Source organism: Macaca nemestrina, chromosome 1, assembly GCF_043159975.1.
Source record: "Macaca nemestrina isolate mMacNem1 chromosome 1, mMacNem.hap1, whole genome shotgun sequence".
Taxonomy (NCBI): domain Eukaryota; kingdom Metazoa; phylum Chordata; class Mammalia; order Primates; family Cercopithecidae; genus Macaca; species Macaca nemestrina.
This window is the reverse complement of record NC_092125.1, coordinates 35,632,815-35,649,628: the sequence shown is the minus strand read 5'-3', so window position 1 is coordinate 35,649,628 and position 16,814 is coordinate 35,632,815. Positions and strand designations below refer to the sequence as shown.

Sequence of the window (16,814 nt, the reverse complement as noted above, 5' to 3'; positions counted from 1 at the left end):
AACAGTATAGGGGAACTGCTCCCATGATCCAATTACCTCCCACTGGGTCCCTCCCACAACATGAGGGAATTATGGGAGCTATAATTCAAGATGAGATTTGGGTGGGGACACAGCCAGACCATATCACTGCACATATGCCACTGCACATATTCTCTGGTTCTAAGATTAGATCTCCTCTCCTGCCCCTGCTGGTAGTGTTTGCTGGGGTGCAGCCTCCTCCCCACTGCCCAGGTGATGATTTCTATAATGAGGCCATTTTAGTACTTTAGTAACTGAAGAGCTCTATGCCACATTTGCTTCATCTAGAATTCAGCCTCAAAACAAGTACTATTATATCTGGGAACTGCCAGTGTCTTTATCTGGCATCTATCTTTACTCAGTGATGAGGAGGTACTTAGACAATGGGGTAGGCTGTGAGTCTCAGTTTATATGATTTTTCAAATAAAGAACATCCCAAGTGGCTTTTAGTCACTTAATTATCATGTTTTTTCTTAACTTTCTGGTGGCTAATAGTAAGCAAATTCTGTGTGTATTTTTTCTCTGGAATCTTTCACTGCAATCCCAAGTTGAAAGTTTTTCTTCCTTTTTTTTTTTTTTTGTGCTTCTTTGATAGATTGGATTAATTCTTTAGAAAAGGAAAAGATTAGGTTTTTGTATCCCATAATTAGCATTACTGCAGAGGGAGGCAGAAGCTGGAGCCTATGGAAGAAGGCCTGGGACAATGGCTTCATGCTCACGTGTGACCTGAACTGAGCCAGGGTGGTAGGGCAGCCTTGCTTGGCTTGAATCTTCAGGTCTGTCATATTACTATCTTTGCACTAAAGATAGAAATTCTTATATTTTCCCATATGCTAGGACAGGTCTCTCCAAGCATCCTACCTATTGTTCCTAAAGCAAAAATATTCCTTACGATATGAAATACAGCATGCACAACTTTTTCTGGTTCTCTTTGTCTCCCTCTGCCCCCACCAAGGTTTAACAAAGTAACTCTGAAACCAGCTTTTGCAGTGAAATGAATCTGCCCAAGGAATATTTTTTACCCTCAATAATAATAACTCCCCTAAGAATGGAACACTTTCCATTTGCAGAGCTTTATTATTGTTATTTGGGACTGATGGACTGTCAGTGGTTTCTGCCAGAAACAGAAATGCTAATCGGGGCCTTCAGCAGGGTGGCACTGGGGGGTCACACTTCTACACTTTGTTTAGGCTCATGGGGATGACGGTTTCGCTGACTCTTGTTTTCGCAAGCCCTTCTGGAGATGTGGCCTGTAAGAAACTCTGGCAATCAAGAGAATGGAGTTCTGATAGATGTAGTGCATTTTCTACCAAATTACATTAGCATATAAAACTTGGATTATTGATTCTTTTTTTACTTGTGATTTCTGGGCAAAAGTCCAGTTTAGAGAAGGAAAGAGAATATACACACAACTGAGCTGAGAGTAGTTTATTTTATTTTTTCTTGATTTTAGAGACTGGTGCCATGGCCCAGAAGGGTAGTGTGAGTTTGCACTGTGATGCACTCTAACATCTGCATTAGGCTGTGCTCAAGCCTTCCGTGGTACCGTCCTTTCATTTCTGATCCAAACTGGACAGGAAGGAAAGGGCAGAGCACCATCTGCCAGGGGCAACAGAGTACCTACTACTTGTTTAAGCACTCGCTGGTGTCAGGCAGTCGATGGCACTGTACTGAAAGTATCTCCTTTGGTACATAATATCCTCATTTTGCAGATGAGGAAACTGAGGCTCAGTGAGGTTAAGTGACTTTTGTTCTAGGTCACTCAGAAGAAAGTGCAAGATTAGTAGCTATTAGCTTTGGAAAACAATTTGAAAACTTCTCAAAAGGTGAAACAGAGTCACAAGATGACCTAGCAATTCTACTCCCATATATATACCCAAGAGAAAAACATAGGTCCACACAAAGATTTGTACACAGATGTTCATAGAGGCATTATTTATTTTAAGACAAGGTCTCGCTCTGTTGCCCAGGCTGGAGTGCAGTGATGCAATCATAGCTCACTGTAGCCTCAAGCTCTTGGGCTCACAGGATCCTGCCACCTCAGCCTCGTGAGTAGCTAGGACTACAGACATCTGCCACCATGCTCAGCTGATTTTTGTATTTTTTTGTGGAGATGGGGTGTTGCTATGCTGCCCAGGCTGGTCTCTAATTCTTGGCCTCATGTGATCATCCTGCCTTGGCCTCCCAAGGCACTGGGATTGTAGGCATGCAGAATTATTAATAATAGCCAAAAAGGAGAAACAACTCAAATATTCATCAACGAGTAAAAGGCCAAATAAGGCTATCCATACCATGGAATATTATTCAGCAATAACAAGAAATGAAGTATTGGCACATGCTAAGCTTGGATGAACTTTGAAACCATCATGCTAAGTAAAATAAGTCACTCACAAAGACCACTTATTGTATGGTTCCACTTATATGAAATGTTCAGAGCACACAGAAAATAGAGTAGTGATTGCCAGGGGCGTGGATGGGAGGACAGCTTGGGGCAAATGGGGAGTAATGGCTATGGGGTTTCTTTTTAGGGTGATAATAAAATCTCCCACAGTTGATTCTAAGTTTGGTTCTAAACTGGTTTCTAAATACTAAATTGGTTCTAAAATTGATTGTACAGCTCTGAATATACTAAAAAACATTCATTGTACATTTGTAATGGGTGAATGCTATGGTATGTGAATTATATCTAAATAAAATTATAAAAGAATTTCATGGCTGCTACCCACTGCTCTTATACAGGGAGGCAGTGGCCACTTCGACTGGGGAGTAATTTGGGATGCTCCTAATGTACCCACCTACCAAATAGCAGCGGCAGCAGCATCTAACTTTTGTAAAGCATTTAGTAAATGCCCGGCACTGTGCCATGCACTTTACAGACATCATCTAACGTAATCATCATTGCTCTTACTCTTATTTTCTAGAAGAGTTTTAGATCTAGAAGAGGTTTAGAGCATTTAACAATTTTTTTAAGGTCACATAGCTAGTAGGTCTTCTACCGAATAAAAACCTTGGAAACAGATGTGTTTATTTGTCTAAGTCTCAGCATCATATAGTAGTGGCTAAGAGAACAGGATCTATGGCTAGACGGCCTGGCTTTGAATCAGGATTCTGCTTCATCAGCCTTGTGTAAATGTGAGCAAATTGCTCAAACTCTGTACTCCAGTTTTGTCATCTGTATAATGGGATAATAAAGGCATTAAACTCACAGAGTTGAGTGAAATTCAGAGATAACACGTGGAAAGCATCTAGAACAGTGCCTGGCACATACAGCAAGTGCTCAACAGCTGTGAGCTGTTATTACCGTCTCTGTTGGAGGATGGGAGTACAGGAATGAATGAGTCACAGACTGTAATCAGCTGCAGTCAAGCAGGAAGACAGAGACATCATTGAAATAGGGAGCCACGGGGAGGGCAGGCAGGAGGCAGAGTAGCACAGAGGCGGGGTGACTAATGATGAATTAGGGCCACTCCTGTGGTCCTAGATCTTTGGTCTTTCAGGCTCTGGTTTGCTGTGGCAGGATTTTCTTCCCTTTCCCTCAAGGATTCAGGCGTACACAAGAATGATTAAATCTGGTTGTGGAGTTTCAGGATTGTGTTTTTCCTGACAGTTGGGTCAAAATTAAACACTTGAAAGGACAGAGCAGAGAGTAGAAAAAGTTTTTTATTTGGGCTTCTTGAATATTTAACGGTAGTTAAGTCCTGAGGCAAATATAATAGCAACTTGATCAGGAGATAAAAAGTCATGAAAGAAGACAGCATGAGGTGTGTTCCTACCCAGGATGGGTGCTTTCTCATTTTCTAATTACACTGAGCCTTAGGAATGTGTCGGAGATTAGCTACTGCTGCACATGAGCTGTAAGATTTATAAGTAAATGTATTTGGGTACGTGCATCATATATAAAAGTTGAGAGGAGATGGGAGCAGAGAGAGGGAAAAAAAGAGGGAGAGAGAGAGAGATTGAATTTGAAACAGAAAACCAGGTTTCCAAATCTGAAGGGGCAGAAGGGAGCACAAAACAGGTGGAGGAACCGTTTGATGTACATGCTCGTGTCTTAGTTCCCAGCACAGTGTCTGGTCCGTAATAGGCATTCAGCAAATAATTGCTCAATAGACAGTGTTTATTCTAGTTGGTACATTGAAGATAACCTCTAATAACCTTTAGATTCTGAACTTAGGTAACCCCTCTGAGAATTTATCAGATAAACAAGTAATAAGTGAGACCAACGTCGTAAGGTGTTAACTCGGAGCCGTCATCTATCCTTGTGGAGAATAACCCAGAGGACTTGGATTAGGACCTGATAGTCTACCTTGGCGGCACATGAGAATCACCTGGGGAGCTTGTGAAACATGAGGCTGCCAGGCTGGACCTCACTCCAGACCAATCGAATCAGAATCTTTGGGGTGGGGCCTGGGTGTTGCTAATTATCCTTTGAAACACTCCCCAGGTGATTCTAATGGAATCTAGGAGGGAGAATCACTGGGGTAAGGCATTTGTAGATGGGGAGATTGGTGGCATCTGCCAGAAGACTTGACGTGTACTTGGCCAGAGATAAACCTCAGGTCTGGCCAGAATGTGGAAATGTGTCAGTCATCTTTTCAGATTTCCAAGGTCATGTGAGCTTGGACTGAAGATAGCCCAGCACAGGGCCAGCGATGGCAGCTGGAAGGGTGGCTGCCTGGGAAGGAGGTAAGCCTTAATAACTGAAATAGATGCTGCGCTTTCATCTACCTAATTGCTATGATTTGGAAGTTTCCCATAGCCTGAAACTAGGGACCCACAGAAGGGTGTGAGAGAAGGGGAGGGTACTGAGGGATCCTGGGGTCCCTAGGCCTTATCTCATGGAAGGTGCTGGGCTGGGTCAGCAGGACTCAATTGCCTGCTGTAGAGTCCTCAGTGCTCTCCAGAGATCTGATCTGGCTCCCCACAGAGGCACTGACTGCACTGCACCCTGAGATCTCACTGCCAGTCTACAGAAGGACCATTAAGATAATCAAAGAGTCTCTGGGGAGTTTGTGGAGTGTGACTGTGGCCACGGGAGCATATTTTATTTTGCCTTGAACCAAACTGCTGAGGAAGAATTCTCTTACATTTTCAACAGGAAGAGGGTATCAGTCAGCCAAATAGCTCTGAGCACACTTCTAGTTAGCTCACAGCATCCCAGAAAAATAGACCTGAAGTTTCTATAAGCAGCCTGTCTCCTTCGAGACCAAAGCTGTCTCTCAGTGAAGGATGTTGTTGGGCCCCATAGTAAATTTGGGGAGACCAGGGAAAATCCAGGCTCAGGAGAGGCAAATTTTCATTGTACTTGAATCAGGAGAATCTGATGATCAACATCAACCCTTCTTTAAAATGCATTTAAACCAACATTTAAACATGCTTCCTGCCACCTGCCCTCTTTCTATAGAATTTTTTCCTTTACTCTGCCCCCATCCCCCACCCCCACTCTCTTTCCTTCTGACAACTCCATTTCAACCACATGCACCTGATAGAATCTCACACACAGGCACATTTATTATTGACCAGCTTCTTTATCTTGGATAGTATGTCATGAGTAGTCAAGACTATAGCTCTTGAAGGTAGTTTCATAGATTTAAGATGAAGAAACAGTATCCATATAGTTCCAGAGTCAAGGAAGCCTGATAGTCAGTGAAAAAACACAAGACTGTTGGAGAGTGGAATTTTACTCACGGGAGCTGGCTTGGACTTTAGATATGAAACATTTGATTTATAGTTTCTATTTCTCTCTGATAGAAAACTCTGCTAACCCTTATTGGAAGGTCGAATGTGTTGGGTTCTTTAGCTAAGGTAGCTGTTAAAATTTATTTCACATTCAAGGAAAGGGGCTCTTGTTATTCACCATGTTCCCATTTTAATTATGATTTTCCTGGCATCATTTTTAACAAGAATAACCTAAGGCCTGCAAGGAGTGATTTCCCCTAATCGCTTCTTAAACCTTCCCTCCCCACCCCCAACTAACTGCTATAGCTACAGCTACACAGATGAAATGAAATGGAGACTTGAGCAATTACCTGGTGGATCTGAACAGTGTGGAGTCAGCAGTCAATTAGAATAGTTCAATTATGAAAATCCTTTTTTCTCCCTTCTTCTTTTCCTCTGTAGAATTATCACCTTAACTCTTGCTCATCCACCCACCCTGGGTTGAGGCCTCCTTTCTCATCCTTCTGCTTCTGTTGGCCCCAGACCCCTCTCTAGTGGATGGCCCTGGCTCCTCTGCCAGCCTAGCCCTCATCTCCATTCCTTTTCAGGGAGAGGCCGCGGATTCCTCCTCTCCCTATTGGATGGGCTTAAGATGGGGAACCTTGTGTTATGCTGATCCCTGAACTCTCACATCATTTCCCAGGTGTCAGTGTACCTTCAGAAAGCCTGTGCCTGAGGTCCTGAGCCACATCCCCTTGGCCTTCCATGTTGCTATTCTGAGATTCTCTTTGCACACCCCATTGGCTACCCAGATCCATTCACCTATGGGAACACTACTTATTCTTGCCAGCTTCCCTCACCACGGAGTGAGTCTGACCCTAGTCCAGTATGATGAGAGCACCTGCCCCCAGACACAGAAGTCACAGATATGGGTGCCAGTAGGCCTTCTGAGTATGGCTGTACCTCCTGCCAATGGGGACTCCAAGGACTTCCTCTTCACCATAGTGGCAAACACTTGTCTGAATGTTGATTACAGATAGATAGCCAGTCCCATATTTGGATGATTCTCATTGTCAGCCAAAATCAAGGTATTCACAGGGTTCCTTCCTTCTGAGGTCTGTGAGGAAGAATCTGTTTCAGATTGGAACACTACCTTTCACCATTTATAAAAATTCACTCAAGATGGATTAAAGATTTAAATGTAAGACCTCAAACTATAATAGTCCTAGAAGAAAACCTAGGAAATACCATTCTGGACATTAGTCTTAGGAAAGAATTTATGACTAAGTCTTCAACAGTGATTGCAACAAAAACAATTGACAAATGCAGACTAGTTAAACTAAAGAGCTGCATAGCAAAATAAATTATCAACAGAGTAAACAGACAACCTATAGAAAGGGAGAAAATACTTGGAAACTATGCATCTGACAAAGGTCTAATATCCAGAATCTATAAGGAACTTAATGCAACAAGCAAAAAACAACCCCATTAAAAAGTGGGCAAAAGACATGAACAGACATGTCTCAAAAGAAGACATACAACTGGCCAACAAACTTAAAAAAATGCTCAGCATCACTAATCATTAGGGAAGCGCAAATCAAAACCACAATGAGATACCATCTCACATCAGTCAGATGGCTAGTATTAAAAAGTAAAAACAAAACAAAACAAAACAAACAGATGCTGACAAGGCTCTGGAGAAAAGGGAATGCTTATATACTGTTGATGGAAATATAAATTAGAGCTAACCACCATGGAAATCAGTTTGGAGATTACTCAAAGGACTTAAAATAGAACTACCATTCAATCCAGAAATCCCATTGCTGGGTATATAACCCAAAGAAAATAAATTGTTCTACCAAAAAGACACATGCGCATATGATATAGAACATATGATGTACCTATGTTCTACCAAAAACAACATATGTTAATCACAGCACTATTCACAAGAGCAAAGACATGGAATCAACCTAGATGCCTATCAGTGGGGGATTGGATAAAGAAAATGTGGTACATATACCCCACAGAATACTATGCAGCCATAAAAAAGTGAAATCCTGTTCTTTGCAGCAACATGGATGCAGCTGGAGACCATTATCCTAAGCAAATTAATGCAGGAACAGAAAACCAAGTACGGCATGTTCTCATTAATAAGTGGGAGCTAAACAATGGGTGCATATGGACATAAAGATGGCAACAGACACTGGGGACTACTAGAGGGAGGGAGGAGGGAGGAGCAGGACAAGGACAAGGGTTCAAAAACTGCCTATTGGTTATCCTCGGTGTCACACAGTATATGCATGTAACAAACCTGTACACGTACTCCCTGAATCTAAGAAGTTGAAATTATGTATATAAAATGAAAGCATAGAATAAATTAATAATATAATCCACTGTGTAAAAAAAAGGTAAAAATCTGTTTCAGGTTCCTCTCCTGGGCTTGTTGATGACCATCTTCTCCCTGTGTCTCTTCACATCAGCTGCCCTCTATGCATTTCTTTGTCTGTGTCTAAATTCCCACTTTTTTAGAAGGACACCAGTCATATCGGATTAGGAGCCCAGCCTACTTCTGACCTTAACTTACTGAATTACATCTGTACTGATCCTATTTCCAAATAAAGCCACATTCTGAGGTACTGGGGGTTATATCATTTTTGGGGGACACACATTGTTCAACCCATAACAGTATGCATTATTTGATGGGGCAGTAATGATAGAGATGTATATGTACAGTGCAGACCTAGTAAAGTGAATAGACACTTCTTTTTTTTTCAGGGCAGACACATCCTCAAGAAAGCTAATATGAAGTCATAACTATGTCTCAGGAACTATTCATGTTTATTGATCACTTATTATGTGCTAAACACCATTTAGTAATTTAATGTGTCAACACAATCCTATGAAGAAGCTAAGCCACAGAGAGGTAAAGTAAACAGTCCCAATGCACATAGGAAGGGGCAGAGGGGCAGATCAGGTGTATTTTGTAGGAACCGAATTACACTGTCTTCCCCTACCTCCCTGAAACACCAGGCTCTCCCCATTGAGGATCTGTCCATAGGTTAAGAACGTGGCACTGACAGGGACCAGCTTACATGGATGATTAGGCGTGAAAGCGGTCTGAGTTAGGCAAAGCAGAAGCCTCATTGTGCCAAACTTCCTAATCCCCATGGTCAGAACCTGTGTCCCCAGGTACCCTTAAAATAGGCACTTCCCACTCTATTTCAGGTGCTGTTTGTTGCCTTCTTGGTATCTTTCAAATGCAGTTATCATATTCATTTGCTTACCACTAGAGTGTAAGCCCCATGAAGGCAGGGACCTGTGTTGTCTTTTTTAGTGCTGCATTGCCAGTGCCTAGCAATGGCCCAGAGAGGCATTTGAGAAAGACTTCTGGTAAATTGGATTGTGCTGTATATAAAGCAGATTTTTCTGGGGTCTTCTCAGAAATTAGATTTCATTTAAAAAAATAAGCCCTAGGTGAAAAATGCCTCTAGGAACTTGTACATTAAATAACTGAGTACAAATGAGGCACTTAAAGCATCACAGCTGGTCTCTAGCACAGGTATGGAGGCCACTGAAGACGTGGCTCTCTGTACCAAAGTCATATACTAAATTCATTGATAATTATCCTAAGTGGAGCAAATAACCCTCATACATCTCTTGCAGCATAGCTATAGGTTTTATTTTCACTTAAAGTATTGACTTTCTACCCAGGGAGCCATCATCTTTTTTTTTTTTTTTTTTGGTAACAGTGGCCTGCTCGCATTGCTTTGTGGAAACAGGCCACGTGTTCAAGGCGAACTTGACTGTACAGAGCTCACAGTGGGGTGGGTACTTCACGGATACTCTCTGAACTGCTAAGGTGGTAGAGCAAAGCAGGTTGGGAGTTGGAAGGCCTATGTGCTTGCCTTGGCCCACAGGCAGCTCATAATTTGTGTTGAGATTGGGTATCCCATTTGTAAGAAGGAGTAAATGATTTCTGCCCTGTTTACCTCACCTACTATTGCAAGGTTCAATTAAGTTAATGCACAGAGAAGTGCTTCGGACCCAGAATTTACACATGTAAAGAGTAATTACCCTGGAGCAACATGGCAGGAACAGGAGTGCTGGTATCTGATAGACCTGAGCTTAAATTCCAATTCTACTTGCCTTGCTGTGACTTTAGTTATCTATAAATCTCTTTGATTTTTTTGTCATTTGTTTTATCATCTGTAAAATGGGGAGAATAATACCAGCCTTGCATGATTATGAGAGTCAAAGGGAATAATATTTGGAAAGTTCTTGGCACATAGTAGGTGCAGTGGTAACTTTTTTGCCGCTAATTTTAGTTGTCACTTAATCAGAGAGTGCCATCGTATTAGTTTTCTGTTATTGCCATAAACTATCACACACTTAGCCACTTAAAACAATACAAATTTATCATCATGTATTTATAGGTCAGAAGTCCAGTGGGCTTGGCTGGTTTCTCTGGCCAGGTCTCACAAAGTTGAAATCAAGGTGTTGGCAGGCCCAGGGGATTATCTACTTTCAGACTTATTCAAGGCATTGGTAGAGTTGAGTTCCATGTGATTGTAGAATTGAGGTCTACCAGCTGGTGGCTGGTGATTGTTTTCTGTTTATAGAGACCACCCACACTGCTTGGCTTGTGGTCTCTTCACCCTTCTTCAAAGCCAGCAATGGTGGGTCTTGTCTTCATTATTGGAATGTCTCCTTTGTTTCCCTCTTCTGCTGCAGCTGACTCTTCGTCTCCTCTACCCCTTTACGGGCCCCATGATTACGTTGTGTTCATGTGGATAATCCAGGGCTCTATTTTAAGTTTTCTAACCTGAATTTCATCTGCAAAGCCACGTAACCATATCGTGCCAAGGTAACACCTTCACAAGTTCCAGGGGATAAGAATGTGAACATCTTTGGCTGGGGGTGGGGTGGAGTGGGATGATTTTTTCTACCACAACCATATGTTGATAACTGATGTTCTCATATTATTAACAATGTCTCTTCAACAAGAACTAAAGTTCCAAGTACTTAGCTCAATGCCTGGCATAGAGTAAGTGCTTGATCAATATTAGTTTCTATTTTTGTTGTTGTTAAGCAGATGACAATAAGTATCTTGGTTTTTTCACAGGTTCTAGCAAATTCACCTGGCTAAGGGATGCCTCTTCCTTTACTACTCACTGTCAGCTCTCTCCAGAAAGTCTTTCTGACCCCAGCCCTTGCCCACCAGGCTGGATTCAGTGCCAGTCCTCTGTGTTACAGCATCATAGAACTTTCCTTGTTCAGCCGTCCATTTCCCTATCACTCTTCCACCAGATTGCGCTTTTTGAGTACAGAAACTGACATTTCTGTATCATTTAGTAGAGTGTCTGGTACCTAGTACATGCTCAAGAAATGCTTATTGAATAAATTAATGATGGGAAAATTTATTATACTTAAAATTTTTGATCAAATAATTACTGGTTGGAATGTATCCCTTAAACGATACAAATATTGAGATATTCAGTGAGAGGAAAATCTATGCATATCAGTACTGCGATTCCTGAGAATTGTCTTTACACAGAAGGCTTCTTGAAAAATAAATAAACATTGTGTTTGTGAATTGTCCAGGCCTGGATCTTGAGGAAGGCACTTCTTAAACAGCTGCAACTCCCGGTAAGTATTGTACTTGGAATTCACTGAATGATTTTGACACTTTTTTTCTCTGAATGCATTAGGGAACAAACAAAGAGAGTATTGAAATAAAGCCACATCATCTTGGCTTACCTCTCATTTGCTTCCTTACTGGAGCTTATTATATCTAACAGCAAAACTGAACCCTAGTGTTATTTCTCTTGCAAATTCACAAGGAGTTCTTCCTTCTGGTTTTTTTTTTCCTCACACACTGAATGCTCATTTTCTGTCCATTTTGTGAAGTGTCTTAACGATACTGCAAGTCGTTAGTGACAAATAACAATCAAATAAGAGCAATTTTCATAGGGTCATTCATATTGCCATGTGTGTTTTCCATATTTTAGAAGTTTCTCAATTTTGGTTTGTCAGCCTGCCCATGTGATTCCAGATCAGCCAAGGAGGCCAGGCTCCTCTTGCTTGGGCCAGGATCCCTTAACAGTTGCTTTGAGCTTGGCTGGTCTTTTTGCAATAATTGTTCCCACTCAGGGACTTTGATCTTTTGATATTTATTTTTAGATTCAATATAGTCACCATTATTTTAAAGGAACAGTTTTATTATCTGAACCAAACAACCACAAATGAAAAATTGGAGCCAAATCACAGGCCTCAGGACCCAGATGAGGAATAAAGAAAAATTGTTTATAGTCATAAATGCTTTCTTTGCAGTTTTCCTTCTGTCTATTGGGCTGGGACACATTTTCTACTATCACAGAATGGTGATTAGACATCAGATTATATCTTGATATTATAATGGTACTGCCCTCTACTGGAAATCTGGGAATCCTAATTTCCTTTGGATTCAGTGCTCCATTTTGAAATCACAGTCCAGCTCAGGTAGCAGGCTCACATATAACATTGAAGGGTTGCAGTGAAGTCATTTCTCAATGGTTCCTCTGGTTGAACATTCTTGCACAATTATTTAAAACTCAGCAAACATTTGTCAAACACCTATGATGTGCCAGACATTGTGCAAGGAACTCGATAGATGCAGAGATGTCTAAAACAAGGTTTGTGATTTCAAGAACCTTATGACCTGGTACAGGAGACAGACTTTTATACAAATAAATAGAAAGGAATCTGACTTCATGGAGTTCTGCAATTCCAAGGAATTTTAAGTGCTATATGGGCAGAGGCATGGCCAAGGAGAATTAGGACTTTACTACTGGACCAGTCATTAGCTCAGTGCCTGGCGTATGGTAGACACTGCATATGTGGGGTATGCATGATTTGGAGAAGGTGATATAATTAGAATGGAGGGGTCTGGAAGGGTTGTACAGAAAGGGATGCAGCCGGAGCCTCATTGACATCTTCCTTTCCTGCTCATACTCTGAGCAATCCTAGAACCACAGTAGGTGACTTTACTTGCAGCACAGTAGGAGAGCAGAATAATCAGGAGTGATACACTGACAGAGCATCCAGCAAGGCCTCTTTCATTAATAAACACTTAATAAACACAACAGACGGTTGTGCCATACATAGGAGTACTATTTGAGCCTGAATATGCCTGTAGGGCGGCCCACCTTCCTTGGACAGTGGGTGCTAAAGAGCCATTTATACAAGTAATGCCACTCTCTCGCCTGTCCTAGAGTTCTTGCTCCATTGTAACCTCTCTTGAGGAATTCACTCCTCCACTGAGTCTCTGAACAAAGAAAAGCTTTATCTATCATTGAGCAAGGTCTAGAGTGGGGTTTATGGGCCTTCCTTGACCTGGGCCCTGACTACTATCTCTGTCTCCTCTCCCAGAACTCTTCCACCTTCCTCCAACTGATCCAACCTGTTATTAGTTTCTTCTCACACTTCCATGCCTTTGCACTGCCTTTCCCTCTAATTGGAATGGTCTAGTTTTTAATCTAAAGTTTCTACTTATTCTTTAAAATTTAGCTCAAAGGCCACTTTTTTTTGGAAAGCATTTATTTGCTTTTTTAGACCATAAAAACATCTTCTGAATCTCCATAACACTATGTCATATGTCTGTCCTACTGCTTACTGCAATTCTCCAAGTATATGGTTATATGTCTGTTTCCATAGAGGTCAAATACTGTGTCCTATTAGTCATTTTAGCCCCAGGGGATTAGCATATTATCTGGAACATAGCTAATATTTAGTGAATACTTTTCTAATAAAGTGGATTTGGTGAAAACCTCTACGTTAAGAAAGGTCTAGTGAAATATTTTTCATCTTTTATTTGTAAGTATCTATAAGGTAAGATAGGCCCATTGTCCTCAATCTGCATTAATAGATCTCAATAACTGTCAAAGGAAGAATGCTTCCCAGAGACCAGGAGAGAGAAAAGGCCAAGTGGGCAAAGTCATGGCCCTCTTTAACAGACAGGGAGGACAGAAAGGGTGGGAACACTTGTTCAGAACTGTTCCTGTGAAATGTCCCACATAAAGGAATCTGTGCTAGAATTATTTTGGGAAATGCGATTTACTCTTTTCTATTCATTCATTATTTACTCATCCTATTATTTAACAAGTATATTTTAAATGTCTACTATTTGCCATACATTGTTCTCAACACTGAAAGATGGCAGTGAACAGCATAGGTCATTGTTCTTGCCCTCCTGGAGCTTACATTCTACTGTGAGACACAGGCCATAAACAAAGTAAGAACTTGAACTGGGCAGTGTTTTACAGAGGGGCATTAAGTGCCATGGAGGAAAGAAGTCAGAAAGTTTTTATTGGAAGTGCTGGGGAGTGGAGTATGGGAATTTTGAATAAGAGGTCAAGGAAATTCTCACCAAAAGGTTGCATTTGAGTAAAGACCTGAAAGAAGAGAAGGAGTGAGGTGGGTGGATCTCTGACTAAAGAGAAATCAGGAAAGAAGGAGCTGTGAATATTCCATGTTTAGAGGAACAGCACGAGGCCCAGTGTATTTTCAGCCCAGGAAGGGAGGGAGGTGAAGATGGGAGACGTAGGTGGAGAAGTCATAGAAGAGCAATCATTTGGGGTTGTAGGTATGAACTCTGGATTTCATCTGAGTAAAAAGGGGAAGCCATTGCAGGGTTTTGAAGAGAGGGGTGATATTGCCTGTTGTGGTAGGTGTTTCTCCTAATGCTATCCCTCCCCTAGCCCCCCACCCCCCAACAGGCCCCCTGGTGTATGATGTTCCCCTCCCTGTGTCCATGTGTTCTCATTGTTCAACACCCACTTATGAGTGAGAACATGCGATTTTTGGTTTTCTGTTCACAGATGGATTTTAAGAGAAGTAACAGGATTTACATATTTTGGTGGCAGTATGGAAAGTGGCTTGGAGAGGGGAGTCCGATGGAATAAGGCAAGAGAATAGCTGATTGCAATAGCCTCAGTGACAGATGATGAAGCCCTGAACATAGCAACTAGGAATGGAGGGAAGAATCAAATTAAATGGGTATTTAGGAAGTTTAGAATCAATAAGATTTGATGACCAATTAGATATAGTGGATGATGAAAAATATTCAGTGATAATCCTGAGAGTTCTGTCTTGGGTCAGATTGTCTATAATTACCTGTATCCCTTAGAGAGATCTATCAGTGCAAGATACAAAGCAACATTCCATGTAATTAGCTTTTATTTTTAACACTGTTCAAAATATATTTTAACGGAGAAAAGTGAATTGATTTAATGCCCAATGTTGCCTTCTATTTTTGTCATTCATAAAGCCATATTAGTTTTTTTATTAATACAAAAATACTTTAAAATGGTATTTACTTGAGTAAGCACGACGAATTGTTTGAATGTGTAGAGGATTACGATGTTATTTTTTAAACACTAATAGTCATATTTTGGGATTGGTGTATTCTAATCTTTTATATACAGAGTACAGAATTAAAAAGAAAACAGATTATACTGACTAGAAAAGTGTTCCTAGCAGGTGGTTTGAGGACCTTGTATAGATTGGGCCTTGTTCTCCAACATTGGGAAAAGGTGGGAGAAATTTCCAATATTGCTTATTTGGATTTTTGTATGTTTAGAATGGGACTAAGAAATGCTGGAATTTCTCTGAATAGTCCCAGGACTCTGAAAAGTAAGTATATTTCTTTAATGTGGCTGTGGTATGTGCACACCCTTTTGCCTTTTAAAGTAGCCTCTTGCCGGCATTAATGGCATCTCCTGAATATCTTGGGTTTGAAACTGTGAATTGAGAAGCAGAATCAAATTGTTTAGGGTCGTATGAATGCCACATCTTACAAAGCACAGAAGAAAGACCTTCAGTTTGACATTTAGATAATCAATGCTTTTTTGGTAGTAACTTTGGTCCTATTCACAATTTTTTTCTTGTTTTCTTTCCTCTAGGCACATTGTAGGGTTGAACTTCCCTGTTTGCATTACATAAGATGGGTCATCTGACTGGCTGTGGCCAGTGAAATGTAGATGAAAATAGCCTGTATCACCTCTGGACGAGTCATTAGGATCCAGTGTATGATTTGCTACATTTCGTTCTGTCTGCCGTGGTGATTGGTGATGGAGGCTCTATTAGTTTTTGTTCCTGAGTAAAGTGATGTAGGGATGAGTCCCTAGCTGACTTCCAATATGAGTGAGAAACAAACCTTTATTGTTTTAAGCCTCCAAGCTTCGAAGTTTGTTATACAGCCCACCATGACAAATATACTATTAGTCCTTTATTTACATGCTTTAAAATATGGCTTGCATTTTCTGATTACCATGTGTTCATTGTGGAGAATTTCAAAAAATATTAAAAAAATCCCTTGAAATCACTTATATAGAAATAGTCTCTGTTAATATTTTGATGTATTGTCTCCCTCTCTCAATTTAAAAAATTGAGATCCTAATATATCCTAATAATATATATTGATTTCTTCACTTCATATGTACTCTTAAAATACATGAATTTGCTGCATATTATTAATTGATGAGGATGTGTTATAATCTATTTTTATATTTATATGCTTTATATTTATACTATTTAATTTATGAGTCATATTTTATTTTTGTACTTTTTCTTGTTGTAAATAATATCCCAATGAAACCTTTGCGCCTAAGTCTTTGCTGAAATTGCTATTGCTGTCCTTGGGGTAGATCCCTAGAAGGGGAACGACTAGGTCAAGGAGTATGCATACTTTTAAGATTTTTGCTACCTATTGCCAGGAGAAAGGTTGTCCCAATTAACATGTTGGCTGTGTGACATGGGCCATCTCACCATTCTGTGGGGTATTAGAATTCCTTTTAATCTTCGTTAATTTGATAGGTGAAAATGCTATCTTGTTGTTTTATATTTGCATTTCTTTGATTACAAGTGTTGTTGAACATTTATTTCATATGTTTATGAGTCATTTGCACTTTTTTCTTGTGGGAATTATCTAAATGGATTCTCACACCCCCCAAACACCAAGCTAATAAACGGAAAGCCACACAGGAAGCTGGCAGTACTGTTGCCACGGAGCCTCTGCACGAGCTTCTGAAGTGTGAGCATTGAACAGGTTCCTCTAACTCCTTCTCGTCTGCATTGTTTTGATTCTTTTCTCTCCAGCTGTA

General features: G+C 40.7%; 1 long non-coding RNA gene across 2 annotated transcripts in view; it reads left to right on the top strand.

The window, feature by feature from the left end:
- The window catches only part of LOC105484482 (uncharacterized), a 32,127-nt gene extending 16,078 nt beyond the window's left edge, over nucleotides 1-16,049 (top strand). Inside the window, exons 2-4 of one of the 2 annotated variants that reach the window (XR_988996.2) lie at nucleotides 11,278-11,322; nucleotides 15,293-15,345; nucleotides 15,615-16,044. This is a non-coding gene — a long non-coding RNA (uncharacterized lncRNA). Of the gene's footprint in view, nucleotides 1-11,277; nucleotides 11,323-15,292 lie in introns of both variants that reach the window. The other variant, XR_988995.2, reaches the window with a different exon arrangement.
- The last annotated feature ends 765 nt before the right edge of the window (nucleotides 16,050-16,814 follow it).